Below are 15,530 nucleotides of genomic sequence, written 5' to 3'. Positions count from 1 at the left end.
ACACCTCGTTTTATCCTGTCCCCCAGTCCATTAACATTCCAGGACAACAAACTCAGTCCCCTACCCCCCATCCTAAACAGAAGCCATCACTCGTCCCCTAGAGAGCACTTTAGAGATAACACAATGATACATTTGCCTTGTGGTGTAAACGAACAACACCCCACCCCAACCCACCCGCCCCAACAAAACTCCCCCCTCCCTGCACCCCTGCATGAGCCCGGACAGCCCCCCCAACTTGCAGTGTGCCTGTCGCCCCTATATAATGAAACTAGCTAGACCCCCTAGAAAGAGGAAAGAGTACCCCTTCCAGACCCCACCCAACCTCCATGGGAGAGGAAAGAACAAAGACAGAAGCTTGGTCGAAAGTGGCATCATAGTCGTCCAGAGTGAGGACCAATATCAACCCCTCAGTCCCGATCCAGTGGGCCATCTCCTCCCGCCGCCCCCCCCGCCATCTCGATCACGATCCCCAGACAGAGTATCCAACCAGTCCCCGGCCGCTTCGGGACGATCAAAAAAGTGCGTGCGACCATCCACCTCCACTCGCAGCTTGGCCGGGAAGAGCATGGCATATTTTAGGTTCATGTCCCGAAGTCGGCGCTTGACGCCCAGGAAGCTCAGTCTCTGCTTTGCAGCAAGCACAGTTAATGTGATTGTCTCATAAGAGTCTTGAGTCCCGGGTTGGCTTCCCCCTGAAAAAATGGGACAAATAGTGTATTCTTATTGTATGCCTTTCACTTAAATATGATTTTTAAAAGCATATTTCTAATGCCTTTGTTTGAAATATCTTTAGAGTCGGTGTCAGTGGTCCCACAGACATAAACGCATAGTCATTCTCTGCCAATTGAGACTGGTCATATGCTTTACTGTTTCAACAGATAAGTGGTTTGCTACTTCTTCCGATTTGCTATGGATTTGTACTACTCGAATGTAAGGTATTTATCTTTTCTCTGGGAATGTTTTTGAGGGCTTTCACACAAGGGATGATTGGGACCAGTGCTATGCGTGCATGCTTGGCATGCTCTTGTGCCAAGAAGCACAATAACACTTTATGTAATGGCAATTTAGTGTAATACTAGCTCTGAAACTGCTCCATTTAATATTATAACCTCAAAGCATGTTACTTTGTATGGAGCTACTTGTTAGCGCTTCCCTTGGATCATTAACTATTGATATGCCTGGGGCAGGATCAATCCTTGCAACCCATCGTTTTCTATATTAGCGTTCAGTCGACTGCAAATCTTCAGGGTATGTATTGCCATTTATATAGCACAAACTTGGAACACACTAAATTAATGGGGAGGGAGGAGCTGGGAGACAATACAAGATTGTTTATATCATGGGTACTCTCAAACATTTTCCTAGGGGTCACAAAATATGCTCTGTGGTGCGACCGAGTGCCACATTAATGCCAGCAGAGAGGTGATCGGCTGATATGAGGTTTATAAGGATGGTGTAGGGGAAGTGATGCATGTACATCTAGTGGCTGAATGGCACAATGCGAGACCAGAAAACCTGTGATCAGTCCCAGCTTCCCCATTTGACCAAACTGTGTGATTCTAGGCAATTCTTTTTTTTAGGTCTCGCCTACGCAGCGCGCATGCGTTGCATAGGAGGACCTTTAGCCGTCGTTCAGCTCTTTTTCGAAGCACATACTCGTGGCGGCATACACCTTGCGGGAGCGTGCAGTGGCACGCCACAAGCACGAGTATGTGCTTCGAAAAAGAGCAGACTGAGCGCACGCATACACCACTCCCGGGCCAGCAAACACACGATTGCAGTGCTGGTAGTGTGTTTTTCTTTTACTGTGACAAGCACACGTGTGGCGTGTGCTTTAAAATATCCGCATTGCTTTAATATATCAGCATTAGTGAATGTGCTTTAAAATTGCTTTTACTACTGCCTCGCGTGTGTACCGTCTTTTTCTCCTCAGTCCTTCTTTTCCTACGTGCCTTTCAGTCTTCCCTCCGTGTATTTCATTCCATTCTCTTTTCTTGGCAAACCCATGGGCTTTAGCACCTGACTAACCCAGCAATGTCTTTCTGTACCACGGCCCTGGTAGGAGGTGTCTGGCGGAATCCATCAATGTTTGGATGATTGGTAGTGGCCGTTTGTGTGTGTGTTTTGTATGTCCCATGGCGCCTCTAGTCTCATGGCAGTTTGACAGCGTGCAACACTCCCTGAGTGACTAGGCAATCAGGTACTTTCTTTTCACACCAGCTACAACGAACTGTTCCGTTTTAATAATTGGAACTCAGAGCCCTCTCCTGTGAATAGAGTTCTGTCCTTCCAAAGCATGCCATTGCCGCCTGTTTAATGTACATACTATTGTGAAAGTAGGGTTGATCTCAAAGCGACTGCATAATACTTTCAACAACTATAAAGGCACCCGCCTGAAAATCCTTGCTACATCTTGGAAGTAAAGTACGCACGAGGTTCAATATAAAATTTTGTAAGGGTGCCTGCGCCATCATAGTTTGCAATTTGAATTGGTAAATTTGCAAGGTCGTCAGCTCAAGCCTTCTCTTTTTAGAAATGTTTACAAAGCAGTAGGCTTGTTTGATGTAATAAAATACAACAGCACCAATATTAATAAAGTCCCTCTTGGTGTCACTTATATGATGTATCTGTTGAAGGCAAGGACGCCGATTTTAGCTGGCTCTGTATTTCCTGATTTTAATGAGAATGTTCGTGCTGCTTTAACAAAAATCTATTTCCTGAAATATCTATTTTGATCAGACTTCTAAATAATATATCCTTATCGTATGTTGAAAAATACTTACTAATATCTTGCTTTTCCATATGTTGATAGTTTTCACAGCAAACGCTAACTTTGTGAACAAGCATTGGCAAAGTCATTTGGTCGCAGCGCTAAAATGCGGAGCTGCGGACTGTGTGCCAATGCTTGTTTTCCAACTGCATGCATGCTCATTAATCAGAACTTATGTGCTCGCACGATAGACAATCTTCAAATAGGTTTTCTAGAAAAGAAAGTGAGTTCCACGATAGTCTCTCCTCCAGCACAGACCTGTGTCTCAGGATGCGCCATGACACGTGTACGCATTAGAGGTGGGCGAGGCCCTCAAAGCTCGAGCTAGGCTCGAGCTTAAGCATGGCTGCAGCTCAGCTCGAGAGCCTTTGGGAACCTCGAGACCATGACGAGCTGAGTTTTCATGTGGCTTCTGCCTGCCACCATTCCTCTACCCCGATCGTGGTGTTGTTGCCAGAGCTGCTGACTTTAAAGCTGTGGTACCAGGTCTGAATCTCGGCATCGGCTCAACATCCTGTGGTTCTGGGCAAATCACTTAAAATCCCTGTGCCACCTAAAAAATGCATGTGTCCATGTGTAATTTAACTAGTGTTCATATAAAGTGCTTTAGACCTTCGGGTTGAGTTTGCGCTATTCAAAAAGTGCAGAAAATGCACAAAGAGGTCAAAACAAAGCCAGTACCATGATGTAGGCAAACATTTTTAATTTACCGATTTAACATAGCCATTTGGGACCACTAAAATAACAAGCATTGTCATAGCCAATAGGTCTTGCCTTTGGGACCTTATAAGTGTTTAGCTATGCAATAGTTGCATAACTAAATACTTATAACGTCCCAAACGCGAGACCTATTGGCTATGCAAAGTGGCCGCGAAAGTGATCGCGAAAGTGATCGCGATCAAACATCAAAGCGGCCGTGCGGCCCCTAAATTGAAAGTAATCATTTTGCGGCTGCTTTGATGTTCTCAGTGGCCGCGCGGCTCACTGAGAACATCAAAGCGGCCGCAAAATGATCACGCAGGCTGCCAAATGGTGCGCGCGCCCGGCGCACATGCACTGTAGTTGGCGGCCTGAAAGCACTGGTTTGCACTTCCAAATCCCCCTTTTACAAAAGCTCTCGCGAGAGCAGCGCTAAAGCGCTGGCTCAGGCGAGACCTAAAAAGTTTTAAAGCAAGTTTCACAAAGCGCGGGGATATAGCCCGGCAGCACTTTCCAGCTGCCAGCCATAGTAACTGCATGATAAACAAGCATTTGTAATGCAATCAGTCTCAACTTTGGGAGCTTAAACGTATTTAGCCATGCAGCTCATTATCCCGGGTCTGCCACTTCTACTGTTGTTTAACAAAACACTGCATTGAGAAGTACTTGCAGTTTTATGGCAGGCTGTCATTCCTGCCAGAACGGGGTATGAAGGCCATAAACACAGGCAGGAGTCCGGTTTGATCTCCTGTAAACACAGGAAGTGCTTATCTGTTTGCTCAAATGGGGTAGCCCATTTAAAGCAGTGGATGAGAGAAATCCGTTCACCTGCTGGGCAGCAAATACTGTTTTGGCAAAGCTGGGATTTTCCTATCCGAACCATTTGGTGTCTGCAGCCTGTATCCAGGGTCACATGAATAGGTGAAGCTGGCAGTTGGTCTTTGTGTATTCCTCCCAGTGAGAACAAGCATTGAAATGCAATAGGTCTCGCCTTTGATTAAGTTAAAGCCATTTGCTTTGCTAATGGAATTGTATAGCAAAGCAAATGACTTTAACTTAATAAAAGGCAAGACCTATTGCATTTTCAATGCTTGTGTTTTAATCTTTCTCTTCCTTCCATAACCCCACTTCTCCCTTCCGGTCCTTTCTGCCCTTCTTTTCCTTCCCTACTTTCTTCTTCATTTTCATTATTTACACTTTTTCACGATAGTACACTCCTAGTAATTGTTTATTAGTTTCACACCTTATGCATAGTGTCACTTGTTAAAATACAGTTCGGTGCGGCCAGGGCCACACGTTGTGAATAGCACACTGTTTCATGATTTAGGTGGCACATATTTTAAATGCTCTGCTTGTGCACAGGCTCTTCGAGTCAGAGCGGGCCCCCGGCTCGGCTCTGGCTCAGCTGCAGCTCTCCCTCTTACTGAGTTGTCTTGCTCTGGCAAGCTCCACTTGTGCCAAGGAGCCGTCCAAGTTTCAATATCTCTCTCTCTCTCTCTCTCTCCCTCTCCCTCTCATTCCCTCTGTTCCCCCCCACTCTCACCCTCTTTTTCTACCTCTCTCTCTTTTGCTCTCTCTACCTTGCTCTCTTTCTCCCTTTCTCTCTTTCTTCCCCTCTATTCTCCCTGTCTCTCTCTCTCTTGAACTAAAGAGCTCCGCCATATTGTTGTTCCCTGTGGTGGTGGTCCCTCTGCCCGCCCTCTCCCAGTAGCCCCAGCCGAAACAGACGGCTTGCAAAATGAAAATGACTGCTGCGCTGGCTAATAAAAATATATATATAAAAAACAAAAGAGTTTGTTGAGCTGCGCAAATTAAAGTGTGCATGGCTAAACACTTATAAGGTCCCAAAGGCGAGACCTATTGGCTATGCCAATGCTTGTTTTCACTTTGCCTCCTTTTCTTTCTCTTGTGTTTAATTTAATAATCTATGATGATGTTCATTTATAAGAGCAGCCCAGGCCACCCAGAGGGTGCACATTACAACTCACTTGCCTCTTAATTCACTATTGGCATTGTTGTCAAGGTCGGTGGAAGCATGAATGTTTCTAAATTCATACTTGAAAACTATCCTATAAAAAACTCTTACTGCAGTGATATCATCAGCTATACTAAGGAGAAAAGGTTCTACATGTTAATGAAATACACGTTTTTTGAATTGTGAAGAGACTTTATCATATTATTACACGTTTACTGTAAGATGTCTTTACAAAATGAAGAATTTTCTCAAGTTAAGTGGTGCGGTCATCTTAGTTACTACCATTCTGAATGTTAGTGCTGAGTCAAGTAAACAGCAGACTAGAGCTGCTGTTGAATATCACTGGTTCATATCAAGAGGGAATACACAACTTGAACAAAAAGTCCCTAGTGACTGTGTAGGAAAGTTTCAGTTCTATTGAGCACACACGTAAAGATTGTGCTTCAACTTCCTTAGCTGAAATCCCCAACAGCCAAGTAAAACAATACAGTACCCAACAGCCTATGTAAAAGCAGCACAAATGTTTGAAAAGGGCCAATACAGTCCAGTATGAATGTGCATTAGCTTCAAGTAGTCATCTTTGTATGCCTAGAGAGAAGCTGCTCACTGCTCCCAAGCCTTCCATAGGCCACTATGATTACTGTTTCTCCGCTAATATTACATACTTAAAAGAAATAATCAGTCACCTTCATCCACCACTTCCGAAAGTGTGCAACCATCCCACAAGACAATGTCATCAAAAGGAATCTACAAGTACAATTTTAGGAATACAACATGCTCTACCTGTGAAGGTAACATAAAGCAACCAAATCAGAACAGTTATAATAGAGCCATAGGGAGGGATAGCACCCTCCAAATATCTGGAATCAATCAATCAGGTGGCTTTAAAAGTGCGACTACTCACCAGAAAGGGTCTCAAGGTGCTGGTGAAAGGAGGGGGGTGGGCTGCTGGTCCCTCAAAGGCGTTGTGGTTCAGTTCAAGAGCCAGGTCTTGAGGCCATTCCTGAACTGAGGCAGAGATAGTGATTCCCTGCGGTGGAGAGGTAGGGTGTTCCAGGTCTTTGCTGCAAGGTAGGAGAAGGATCTTCCTCTGACTGTGGTCTTGTGGATATGTGGGACGGTGGCCAGGGCCAGTTGGGCGGCGAGTAAGTCTCTGGTGGGTGAGTGGAATGCGAGGCAGTGGTTGAGGTATGCAGGTCCTGCGTCATGTATGGCTTTGTAGGTGTGTATGAGAAGCTTGAAGCTTGATTTTTCTGTTGACTGAGAGCCAGTGGAGGTCTTTCAGGTGGTTGGTGATGTGACTGCCGCGGGTGATGTTGAGGATGAGTCTGGCATAGGCGTTCAGGATGTTCTGCAGTTTTTTGATGAGTTTCTGAGTGATGCCGGCACAGAGTGCATTGCCATAGTCGATTCTGTGCGTGGGTGCCCATCTTTCTGGGCTCAGTGGGGATCCACTTGAAGATCTTTTGGAGCAGGTGTAGCATGTGGAAGCAGGATGAGACATGAGACAGTGTTGATCTGACGGTTCATGGTGAGCGAGGAGTCCAGGATGATGCCGAGGTTTCGTGTGTGGTCTGTGGGTGTGGGGGGGGTCAAAGTGCTGCGGGCCACCAGGAGGGGTGTAGCCATGATGAGAGCTTCTATCTTCTCTGAGTTGAGATTGAGGCAGCTCTTCTTCATCCAGGTGGTGACAGCCTTCATTCCGTCTTGGAAGCTGATATTGGCGACTGTGGGTTCACTAGTGAGGGAGAGAATCAGCTGGGTGTCATCGATGTTGAGTGTGTGGTTCCTTACGATGGCTATTGAAAACAGTGGGTGTCAGGGAGGAGCTCTGAGACACTCCGCAGCTGATCTCTGTGGGTTCAGAGTGGGAAGGAGGTAGTCTGACTCTCTGTATTTGGCCGGTGAAGAAGGAGCAGATCCATTCCAGGGCTTTGTCGCAGATGCCGGTGTTGTGGAGTCTAGTGCATAGAGTGCGGTGAGAGATGTCGAAGGCGGCTGAGAGGTCCAAGGGAATGAGGGCTGCAGTTTTGCCTCAGTCAAGGAGGGCGCGAACGTTGGCTGTGGCGACGAGGAGGGCTGTCTCGTGCTGTGGTTGCTTTCGAAGCCGAATTGGGAGAGGTCCAGGATGTTGATTGCTTCGATGAACTTAGAGAGTTGGGCATTGATGGTTTTCTCGATGACCTTGCGTAGGAAGGTAGGATCCTTTTGCATGGTTACCTCCACTTTTTGCCTGGTGCTAAGCTGTTTTGGACTAGTCTGACTGGGATCCTGCTGATCAGGACCTCAGTCTCTCTGCTTTTTCCCTTATATTGTTGTGGTAAGTACTTTCCAGGTTGGATACTGGAGTACCCTTATCAGTCCCTAGTATATGGTACAAAGGTACCCAGGTCATAGGGACCCCAGATGTCCCCCATGGGCTGAAGCATGCATTATTGCACCCATTGGAGACCATTCAAAATGGAGCTACTGGCATTTCAGCCTGTGTAAGTTGGTGCTAGCACCACTTACTAAAGATATAGGTTTCCTATATCTAGGGTCACTGCACTTAAAACATATGGTTTATCAATCCTGAAGGTAGGGTGCTTGGTTCGAAGTGTGTGGGTGCCCTGCATGAGCAGGACACCCATACAGCCTACGGAGTCCATTCTCCCGAGTTTTAAGTGAAGTATAAGTTTAAGTATATACTATAAAAAGGGGCACTGCGTAATTACGCGATGTCCATCTCGAAAACGACTGCAACAAATCCTATCATGTGTGGCGCAGCAGCCAGGGTGCCTGACACCGGACCACGGGGATCATGGTTCGATTCCTGGCGCCGGCAGCAGGTTAGCCCAGCACCATGTGACTCTGGCAATAGCTCGCTTAATCTTCCCAACAGCCCCCCCAGCGCCGGTACACCTCTCTGGAAGTAGCTGTGCGTTTTAACAAATGCTGGTATTATTATCATCCCCCACACCGAAGTATGATTCCACGCACTGGAAGAGCCCTCTGTGAGTGCTCCCGGTACCAGCCTTCTTGACCCAGACAGCACAAAATGGTTTCTGCCGACCTGAGGCACAATTCTGATCTCGTGCTGCTGAGCCAAGCTCGAGCAGGAGAAGGCAGAACAATAGGCATCCTGTCACAGGGAGGTGTGGCCACCTCCCAGACAGGATTTAGTGTATTGGGACAGGGTGGGTGCGCTTGCCAGCGTCACTCAGTCTGCATGAGGGGCACATTTGGTTTCTCCATGCATAGGCCGTTGGCTCCCGCTCTTGCGCCAAACTGGACAAAGGACATGGGAGTAACCTCCCTCCTATCCAGACCCTCCCCTGGGAGGGTACCCTGAATCGTCCCAACACTTTCCTGAGGGTACTTAAGGGCTTACCTGTGGGTGGGTCCCAAGATTCGTCGTGGGACAAGATTCAGATCAGACATCACTTCTACTTCTACCGTCTGGGCACTCTGGACTTCGCTGGACTCCGTTTGGCCTCAACTTCGTCTCCCTTCCAGTCTGTTACAACGTCTGTGCCTGTGCACCATACAGGAACCTTCCAAGGCCTGTCGGCATTAAAGACATCTGACAGAATCTCCCTTGGAGTGAAGAAGTCACTCCCTTGCATTTGCAGGCACCGCAACTAAGTCGACCAGTTTGCTGATCCTGAGCTTCTCCAGACTCCGTAATGTTCTGCAACACAGCTGGTGGTTTTCCATAGTTCCCGAGGCCTGCACTGCCCTCTCACCAAGATTGAGGCTAGTTGCAATAACCGAACCCATGTGCACCGAGTCAACTTGTAGTTGCAAAGACTTGTTGGCTTCCTTCCAGAAGATCTTTGGGCTCCAAGTAGCCCCAACCTCGAGCACCTCCAGTGGCCAGAATCTTCAGCCACACCGCACCACGTGCATCGTGGACTGCATCTTTTGGTGAGCTGCTTGAGGTCCTCTCGTCACTCCAGTGCCTCTGGGTCCATTTGAGGGTCCACTTTGTTTCTCTTTGGGCTCCCCTGATGCTCGGGGCCTGCCCTTCCTCTCCTGCTTTTGGTGAGTCCCCTGGACCTTGCTGGTCCCGACATTGCACCTTCTTCAACTTCTGTGTTGGTTGCACGTGCCAAGGCTTGTTGGTGCTCCCACCGGACACCGACCCCTCAGCCCTCGACATCCGATGTGGGGCAGCTCATGCACGTTTCCTAGTCTTCCTCAGCGTCGCCTGATCCTCACAGCTGCAGAGTCAAGGTCATCGTCATCCATCCTGCAACACCCGAAATTGGGGGGCATTCATTTTCCAAGTCTCCTGGTCACTCCTGAGTGACATAGACGCTGCCCCTTTTGCTTGCAGGTACCTCTAATCTAGAATCCACATTTGGATTCCACCGGACACTTTCTTCTCCTCCAGCAGCGGCACTTTCCTGAAGTCCTCCATTAGGTTCTGCGGTGGTTTCCGACACCACTTCACACCTATGCCCCCGGCTTCCCTGGTGTAGGTAACGTGGGTACTAGGGTATCCACGGGTGGGTGGTTCTCCTACCTTCTGTCTTCCACAGGGTTTCTTCAGGGTCCACTGGAAAGGATCCTTAATCTTTAAAAATCCAACCGCAACTTGCACTTATAATTGTACGGAGCACGCAGTCGTGTTCCCACACTGCATATGATCTCTGTGGGGTCCCTATCTACTCACCTTGGGTGGTTCCTGATGTCCCCAGCACTTCTACGTCCTCTCGACCTTGTCTTGACCGGAGTCGTGATTCTTATACCACTTTCTTAGTATATGTATTGGTCCCCCCTGGGGTCCACTGTGTATTCTGTGCTATTTACTGTGTTTCTTTGCAAAGTATTGTGTACATTGTATTTATCTGCAGGTAGGAGATATCTAATCATGTTAGAGAGTATTATATAATAAATGCATATTTTAAAAAAAACCTTGTGTTTTTTCCCCCCACTTAATCTATACTATAAGATTGCATTCCAGTAAAACAAGCTGCTTTACACTCCTTCTGGACTAAGCCTGAAGGCTGCTCTCCACAGCTACCACTTGGAGAACTTTCTACGGTTTTCGAAGACATCTTAAATCACAATAAGGGTTGGTTGGACTGGTGCAATGTGCCCACTGACATTAGTGTACATCATCTACTGGTCCAGCTTCCCACACCTTGCCTGGTAAGGAGAGGAGTGAGATGGGTCTGAAATTCTTGAGGTCCTTCGAGTTGGCAGAGGGCATCTTCAGCAAAGGGATGATGATCGCTGGGTGTTTCCAGTCTTCCAGGAAGATGGCGGAGTTGATGGAGCTGTTGATAGTGCAGCAGAGCTCGGGGGTGATGGTGGTGCTTCCTCTGTTGAAGATGTAATGCAGGCAGGGGTTCGAGGGTGCCCCGAAGTGGATGCTCTTTAGGGTGTCATCGGTAGTGAGGGGAGTCCAGCTGAGTATGGGCCGCTGGTGGAGCCTGGCTATTGAATTCCTGTTTTTGCTTTCCGCGTTTGCGCTGTATCCGTGGGGATTGCGATTACCGACGTCATTGCGATCTCGGGCCTCACAACGAAAACAGAAAATAGGTTTTAGAGATGATTGTTCTAGAAATACACTAGAAAAACATGAGTTTTAAGTGTACAGTAATAACCCCCTAGTGTGTAAAATACTGTAATGTGTGTTTATATGTGTTTTTTACTTTATGAAAAAGGCGCATTCTTCGCAGTTAACTGCTTCATTGCGAATTAGCGAATAACCGCGAAAACTGAAAATAGGTTTCAAAGATGGATTTTAAAGAAACTTTGTACATAAACATGAGTTTAAACATGTTTTTAAAGAAGCATGTATATGGTAATATGTGTAGCACAATGTTTAGAATGGATTTTTTTAGTTAAAATTTGTGGATGCGCTGGTGGCGGTTGAATGTCTGCTTTTGTTTTGCCATTTCGCTAGTTATTTGCGACTATCGCGACATCATCACGAAGATTCCCCAAAACTAAAAAAAAGGATATTTAGAAAAAAAAATGAACACTATTTCTGGTACTAGGGTGGCTCTGACAAGAGACTTTGTTTTCATTGTGTGTATATGACAGCTACACATAACAACGGATGCAGAGTTTATTTAGAAGCACCCCGTTTCCTTTGTCTGTAAAGTGCACTCCATCATTTCTATAAATTCCATGCATGTCAAAACACAGATATTGTTATAGATACAGCCCATGCAATGGTCTCTGGGGAACACAGAAACAGTTTTATTAACATGTTTCCTGGCTTTGCCAATCTGTGGATAGAATTGATTTAACCACTTCCATTTCTGTCTTAGGCCTATATTAGAGTACACCAAGACAGTGTGAGGGAAAAGTGTCACCAGTTCTGCAAAGGTATCTTTCATTAGGATTTCCAGCCCTACCCCAGTTAATGTGCCTAGGTCATTGCCACCAAAGTGCACAATCATGAGGTGAGAAGCTCGGCAATCCTTAATTGATTTAACCAATGCCAGCAACTGATGACATTTTAACCCTCTCTAGCCAAACCAAGTAATCCTGTCAATACCTTGTTTTTTTGCAGCCTCTCAGCCCAAAAGACATAGCTGTGGCCCACAATCCACACTCTAAACATTCTGAAGTGAAGTAGCAATAGCAGCCAAGAGAAGGCTGGATCTAAATTAGGTAGTTTTCCAAATGAAAAGCAGTTAAAATGGAGGTGCTTAAAAAAATTATATATTTTATTGGATGCTGGCAGCATGAAAGTGAATACAATTAGGTAGTGTGTTGGATTCCTTAGCAAGAAGTTCTATTATTGGCTGTTGTTTAAAAAAAGAAATGTAATACAGACATGGAAATGCTTTCGAATCTGTGGAGTAAACTACACCTGCTGTATCGCATTTGGAAGTAGCACGTTCCTTCTAGAATGCGCTGTGAACTTGTGACCTACTGGTTCCACTGGGTTGCTAGGTACACTGAGCTAAGAGTGTATTGGCGGGGAAGCAGGGCTTTAAGTGGGATAAAAAACTGGGGGTCTCTCAAAGGGGCGTGGCCAATGTAATTAGGGGCGTGGCTTAAAAACACGCAAGCTACAAATTTGTGCCTAGCATAGTGTGCCGCCCGACTGGTATTTTGCTCCTTCTGTCTCCATCCAGATATATAATACAACACGCAACATTACACCTACAACAAGCAAGGACTATTGGCTTTGTCAATGGTTGTTAGTTGCATATGATAAATAAGCACCAATTACAGCTTTGTTGTATATAACATTGAAAATGCTTCAGTACTGACAATATGGGACTATGAAAGAACTATAACAAGTCTCTTTGAAGTTACATCAAAGGCAGTGAAGGGCAGTACTGCTGCAGAGTTGATATTTTTTTTGTCTCCCCGATGGCGAAGGCAAAAATGGAGAGCCTGACAGAGACCCGTCTCAGCACCTGCTTTTAGAACTGCTAGTGCTGAGCACCGGTAGGACCCGGCCCACTTAAAGCCCTGGAGGGAAGGGTGTCAAAGAGACAGAACATTTATTTTAAAGTTGAGGAGTTAACAACTCAGGACTATGTAATAAACTGTTCAATTTGTAACTAAAAAAAAGGAAGCTAACTATCGGTTTGGACTCCCATTTTTTTTTTTTTGCGATTATTCTGCGATGATCGCAAAAACATTGCAAACACTTGGAGACAGGAACCTCATTTGAAACAGAGGGAAAGGGTTAACAGATGCTAACTATTCACAAGTGGAGATGCAGTAGTCTAAAATGAAAGACATGATTTCATTTGTTGCCTTTCTCATGCTCATACAGTGGAAAGTTGAAGAAGTTACCATTTTATAGTTGCTTCCTATGAGAGTTGTTGTACCATTTTTGTGCTTAGTTTTTACAAATCTTAACAGTGTCAAACCTCTCCAGAAAGATCTAAAACAACAATATAATCTACAAACTCAATTCACTGGTATGTATATAACTTTTTAATTATTTAAAACATGTACATTAGAAATGAACATGTATATGGGAGTTTGATTAAAAGAATATCACAGTGATATAGAAGAATATATATCAGATGAACTGTATATTGCTGTGGGTATGTGTTTAAGGTGTTAGTACTGTTGAAAATGACCATGAGCAATGTCTTTAAAAATGACGATGTTTTAAATGTCTAAACATTATGTGCAGAATAGATGCTTATATAATAATTGTATTGTGTGAGTTGTGGTAGTTTTAGTCACATTATTAAACAGGAGAAGTGTAGTCAGACATAAAAGATAAGAAAATATGCTGCGTCTGTATTTGAATGATAAAATAGGAATACTTGTTAGGTGTGTATTAGGAAGTGTTTGTCAATGTAGTTTTAACTTATATGACCGGTTTGCATATACTTAGATGGTGAGATATGCTTTTTGTGGTTGCATATAGTTATGTGTACGATGAGACTCTTGAGTTTACTTAAAGATTAAGAACTATATATTTTTGGAAAGATGGCCTGAAGGTATTATGAAATCACTTATATGTTTACATGGTGATCTATGTTCTTTAAGGCTATAGAAAATTTCATGTATATGTTGAGGGTGGTGTATTTCTTTAAACATTCTATGTTGAAAACTGAGTAGGGTTAATAGTGCAGAATGTCTCTTGAGAGTTCTTGTGCTAGCTTCATTTGGCGTGTAACTTTTCTTTGAGAAATGCTGACTACATGTTTTAACGAGACAAGACATATTTGCAAAACTATGTTGGTATGCCATTAAGAAAGGGTTTTGTGCTTTGAAAAAGTGATAATTTTTGTTTTCGATTTAAAAAACTTACTGATGCATGTGCACCCTGAATAACAGAGCAATGTATACTCTTAAAGAGCGATGTATTTATATATCAAGTGATATCCAGACTTATTAAATTATCCAGTCACTACACATGCACTCTTCCAATCATGCAGGCACTAATTATGTACTCATTGAGCTACACAAACAACACCCATGCATTCATCCAATGACCCAGACAGTAGCAATATAGTCATGCGAGTACACAGGTACTAACTATGCAGATATGAGACCACCAATGTAGTTCCTACATACTCGGGGAATCGGCAGGCACTACCTATATTCTGAGGGAATCACCTAAGCACTATCTATGCACTCATCCAACCATCCAGGGAATATTGTTGGACTCAACCAGAAACACATGTATTTACAAGTTTTAGTGAGGTATATGTACTCTTTTAGAACATTCTGGTGAATTATATATGTAACCTGTCACCTACTATTTGCATGTACTCGGAAGAATTAGTGAGCTATATGCTGTGATAAGAGATTACTGTGCAGATTTGACACATCTAAGTAGAAAAGTATTGAAAGACTAAATGTACCAGTGACACAGTGGTAGAGAGTCACAGAAATAGCTCTTATGTTGTGTTTTTGGATTTACAGCATTGAGACACTGAATGTACTTTTACACTTTGGTTGATGTTTATTTTAAAGTTGAGTACATAAGGGATAGAGTGGTCTTTTAGCGTGTAAAAGTGAGAACTGAGATATGGTGCAGCTGTGTTATAGGGGAGGGTGCTATAATATTAAAAGGTAACTAATAAATGAAGATTTGTGTTTTGGTTTGGTACATTGAAGAAAGTGCTTGTAGTTATGTAGGTAGGTTAATTTATAGATTTAAAACTGCAACATAACATAAAAACTGGTTTTGTATTATATGTAAGTCAGAAGTAAAGTAGTTGGCACATTGGCTCGAAAAAAATATCAAATATAGTAATTTTTATTACAGAACAATAGCTGCATAATTATAGACAGATTGCCTACAAAAGCTGGGAGGGAAATGGAATAGAAGCAACTACAGTATATATGCAGAACTGAGACTCAAGATGGGCAAAATGATGATAAAGTGGTGATCAAAAAAAGCTATCGGTAAGAGGACAAAGTAATTTCTTAAAAATATATGTGAACATTTCCAAAGATTATTAAATAATGAAAGTAAAATTCAAACTATGAGAAAGATTAACAATGGACAAAATCTATATAACAAGAACAGGAAAGAATGTAACAAAGATGGACACACCTTAACCAGGAGACAGGAGCAGTTTAAGGTAATCAGAGCCAGAATGTTTCGTAATAGATTCGTTAAAAATCTACTGTGAAACATGAAGAAGTATAGAAGAA

The 15,530-nt window shown here is 44.2% G+C and overlaps 1 long non-coding RNA gene across 2 annotated transcripts in view; it reads left to right on the top strand.

Annotated features, from left to right (window-relative positions):
- Positions 1 to 15,530, top strand: part of LOC146798643 (uncharacterized) — a 134,313-nt gene that overhangs the window by 6,694 nt on the left and 112,089 nt on the right. The window contains exon 2 of one of the 2 annotated variants that reach the window (XR_014968740.1): positions 15,139 to 15,278. The exons of the other annotated variant lie outside the window; for it this stretch is intronic. This is a non-coding gene — a long non-coding RNA (uncharacterized LOC146798643). The remainder of the gene's footprint in view (positions 1 to 15,138; positions 15,279 to 15,530) is intronic. 2 annotated transcript variants of the gene reach the window in all.

Source organism: Triturus cristatus, chromosome 9 (genome assembly GCF_964204655.1).
Source record: "Triturus cristatus chromosome 9, aTriCri1.1, whole genome shotgun sequence".
In the NCBI taxonomy this organism is placed as follows: Eukaryota; Metazoa; Chordata; class Amphibia; order Caudata; family Salamandridae; genus Triturus; species Triturus cristatus.
Note: the sequence above shows the minus strand (reverse complement) of the source record. Positions and strands in the feature narration are given on the sequence as shown.